We start from the raw sequence: 4,694 nt of genomic DNA, 5'->3' as shown, positions 1-4,694 counted from the left end.
TGGGAGCTGTGCATTGGCCTAACTGCTGTGAGCTGTAAAGGGATTTACATACATGTCAGCACTTTTCATTTAGCTGAAATTTTATTTTTTACTTACTTTTTCTAACTTGATTTTAATAAGTTGTGAGTGATCTCACTCATTGTCCTCTCATTTTTAGCCTTTACATTCTGGAGCCTGAAACACAGCTAGGAAAACAAAGTAGCTTAGTAAGAAAATGTTCAAAACACTATCTGGTTATCCCAAGGAGCTCTCAGACAAAACCTGTTTCCAAGCAGCATAGAAGAACTTCAGTAACATTTCATCTGTTTCATTAATCTTACTCAGACTGGTCTGCACAGAGTTTCAGTAAAGGAAGTTTGCTCCTGATGTCTTCAAAATACATAACTGAAACTTTTTGCCTTTATTCTAAATTGAATTCTACTTTAAGGTTGAAACACGATTATTGTGTTTTCTTGACTACTGTTTTCTCTGTGAGCAAAAAGTGTTCTTGCACAGTAGTGCAAGAGCATGTCTTGTTACTGTTTTGTTGGGGATTGTGGATTCAAGTCCCTGCAGGTTCTCCGACAGCTATCTTATAGCCCTGCACTGCATTTAGCATATAAGGGTATTCTGGCCTCTTCTCCCAGGTGTAGGGTGGGAGCCCATAGTGTGGGGAGCTTAGAACTAGATGGTCTTTAAGGTCCCTTCCTACCCAAACCATTCTGTTGTTCTACATACGTTCCAGACAACACACGTACCTCAGTGTATTGTAGCCAGTGAATTATTAAAACTACTGTTATTAGCAAAGTAATTTAGCAATGACATTACAGATTTTGACATAAGAAACAAAAAAAAAAGAAAAATGAAGAGGAACTTTTTACCAAAAAAAAAAAAAAGTGTAGACATGTCTGTATTTCATTCTCAGTTTAGCTTAGCTGAAAGTCTGTAGCTCTCCTGCCTGGGTTAGTCTCTGCCTCTCATATTGGTGCAATCAACTCATGTAAAAGGTCTACTTCTTTTTCCCCAGGCATCCCTGTTATCTGTACAATGTTTGTTTGCCAAGCACTTTGGTACAACCAAGATCTATGACGTTCCTTTGACTTATTTTTATTTGTATAATAAGCACTGTATTTGAATTTGTAGCTCTGCCTATTGTCATCGTAGTTGTTACTAGCAACCTCCCTGGGACTTCTAAGTCTGGACATCAGCTGTAATTTTGCCCTACCCTTTATTGTTTGTGGCGGTTCTTGTCATCTTGGTGTCTTTTAAAGCTGCCTCTTTTCCTGCGAAGATGTTAGGACTATTTTGATCTCCTAGCATCTTGAGGGCAAGGCTGTCCTCTACTCTAGTTCATAACTGGCTTATTACAGTCGTGGTATCTGAGGTGTCAGCATGCCTGTGTCTTATAATTCAAAATGAGATGCTTAGGGCAAACTTGTCTGAGGCTAGAGGCAGACACTTACCTGGAGGGTTGCTGGAAACCAACCCAAACATCCTATCCCCAAAACACACCATTGCTTCAGACCTGGTTGGAGGGTAAATCTGAGAGGTCTTCTCCAACCTGAATGCTTCATCTACTGATGAAGCAGAGGAATGATCATCTACTCCAACTTTCAACTTGTACAAAAGTCCACCACTAACCCATGCTACTAAGTTCTAAATCTACATGTTTCTTGGAGACTTCCTGGGTGGTCACTCAACCACTTCCCTGGGCAGTCTATTCCAATATCACACAACTTTTTCAGTAGAGAAATTTCTCCTAATATCCAAACTGAACCTCCCCTGGTGCATCTCAAGGCTATTTCCCTGTGTCTTACCACTTGCTGCTTGGGAGAAGAGCCTGATGCCCACCTTACTATATCTTCCTTTAAGGTAATGGTAAAGAGCAAAAAGGTCACACCTGAGTCTCCTTTTCTCTAGGCTAAACAATCCCAGTTCCCTCAGCAGCTCCTCATAAGACTTGTTCTCTAGGCCCTTCAACAGCTTCGTTGCCCCTCTTTGGACACACTCCAGCACCTGCCTGTCCTTCTGGAAGTGAGGGGCCCAAAACTGAACACAGTACTCAAGGTGTGGCCTCACCAGGACTAAGTACAGAGGCCAATCACTTCCCTCACCCTGCTGGCCACACCACTTCTGACACTAGCCCAGATGCTGTTGGCCCTCTTGGCCACCTGAGCACACCGCTGGCTCCTGTTCAGCCACCTGCTGACCAATCCCCCCAGCTCCCTTCCCTCCGGGCAGCTTTCCAGCCACTCTGCTCCCAGCCTGCAGCCTTGCACGGGGTTGTTGTGCCCCACGTGCAGGACGTGGCACTTGGCCTTGTTGAACCTCGTCCAGTTGGCCTCGGCCCATCGCTCCAGCCTGTCTAGGTCCCTCTGCAGAGCCTTCCTGCCCTCAGGCACATCAACATTCCTGCCCACCTTGGTGTCCTCAGCCAGCTTGATGAGGGTGCACAATATCCCCTCATCTGATCATTGGGGATTACAGAGAACTGGACCCAGCACTGAGCCCTGGGGACACACCACTTGTGACCGGCCTCCAACTAGATTTAGCTCCATTCACCATGACTCTCTGGGCCTGGCCTCAAGACAGTTTCTAACCCAATGAAGCATGCTCCCGTCCAGGCCTTGAGCAGCCAGGTTCTTCAGGTGAATGCTTCAGAAACGGTGTCAAAAACCTTACTGAAGGCTAGGTAGACAACATCCACAGCCTTTCCATTCTACACTGAGCGGTTTGTCGAGCAGGACCTGCCTTTGATAAACCCATGCAGACTGGGCCTGATCACCTGGGCGTCCTGTAAACGTTATGTGATGGCACTCAAGATAATCTGCTCCATGAGCTTCCCTGGCACCAAGGTCAGACTGATGGGCCCGTAGTTTCCCAGATCCTTAAAAGATTCATGTAAACTTTGATCCATGGAAACTTTGATCCATGGTCAAAACAGATTTGACCATGTTCTGTTACCAGAAAGCAATACCATTGGAATCTGGATAAAAAGGTGTCAAGTTGACTGATGCGACTTTGGGGAAACACCATATACTTGAAATTTAACATGACTGTTCTATTTCTATTGTCTTTGGTTTCTCTCTTCTGTAAATAATGTGAAAACATCAAACTTGAAAATAAAATAAAGGTTACCTTGCTTAAGTAAATGGCTCTACGTGTTCATCTGAATAACATAACATTTCCTTAATTGTATAGTTGGGGGATATAACACAAAGCATGTGATGTTGAACAATATGAATGTTAGTTGAATCAAAGTGCCTACCACATTTGAATTCAACAAATCAGTGGTTACATTTCAGGGTTTGAAAATCTTTATTTTAACTATAGGAGAGAGAAACAATTGTAGAAGTAGGTATACTAGAAAATCAATTACTCCTGAAGCCAAACAAAAAAATGCCTTTTTTAATAGATGAAATGTATTTTATTTTACTATCTGAAAGAAAAAAACAACACACCTGTATGATCTCTGAGGTTGCATTCCTCTTCAGCCTGCTTTTCATTTGTATACAAAGTTGTTTCTGCATGTATTGTACTAACTAGAGATACAGCAAAAATCCTAGCTACTGGGTCTGTAGTAAGTTTTCACTAAAATCACTAATTAGATGCAATTCAAGTATAGTCTAAAGTTAAATATGAAGCTATACTTAGAATAATATTATAGTCCAGATGATACTTTTTCTCCTGCCTGGATAACCTGCAGTAGGTAAGCTGATCTTCTATGAACAGTTTTTTTTTCTTGCTTCTAAAGTGTTTCTGTACATACAAATGTTGGATGAGAAAGGTTAGGAGAATAGAAGTGATTTATAATGTTGGACGTTGCTGGAAAGTAAATATGGATCCTCCTAAATAAAGCCTGAGAATCTTATTTGTGTTATTTCTCTTATGATCTTTATATCAGCAGCAGTACTTTATATTTTTGATGTCTCCCTAGATTTCTGACTGGCCAGAGAATGGGAAGAGAACAGTAAACAAACCATACCTGAGCCCCCCAACAGATGCTATGGATAAAAAGAATCTAGGCTAATAAAATGTGCATTAGATGTGTATGTATACTGTGAAATGTGTATATGCACTGTGAGGTAAAAAACACAGCTCTGAGTCACTTACTGCTCAGTAGGCCATGTTAGCTCTATCTGGGTTTAAAGGAGTTGCTTCTAGTAGTTGTAGGGCTCATCAAGATCACTGTCTTTACTTACAGATAGTACAGGTTACCTCATCAGTATTTATGTACTGTAACGACCAGCAATGTTATATGATTTTATTGCTTCTACCTGATTATGTCAGTGCAAATGATAAGAAAAGCAGAGTTTGATAGTTAAAAGCAGAAAAGTGATTAAAAGAAGCTGTAGGAGCCAACAATAAGAATCAGAGTTCCAAATCATTAACACCAAAGCAGAATTTACTTTGAAAAGTGCATCTACAAATATTTACAAAAAATGTGTTGCAAGCTCTGAAGCTAACTTGCTAAGGGTTTGCATCTTAAAAGATTATTTTAATGAAATATCAGCAATAGAATTCATCACCTGCTCTCCTAAAAAGGTATTTAATTTGTATAAGATGGAAATTTTAAAACTGAGATAGTTGATATATATTTATTTGAACTGATAAGTAAATGTTCTATATGTCCTCATATCTGAGACTTCTCATAGCCTAGGGTCTGTGTTAAATACAAAGGCTATGAAAATCACACAGTTGAACTAGTCACCTGT

The sequence above is a fragment of the Aythya fuligula genome, chromosome 5 (genome assembly GCF_009819795.1).
Source record: "Aythya fuligula isolate bAytFul2 chromosome 5, bAytFul2.pri, whole genome shotgun sequence".
Taxonomy (NCBI): Eukaryota; Metazoa; Chordata; class Aves; order Anseriformes; family Anatidae; genus Aythya; species Aythya fuligula.
Note: the sequence above shows the minus strand (reverse complement) of the source record.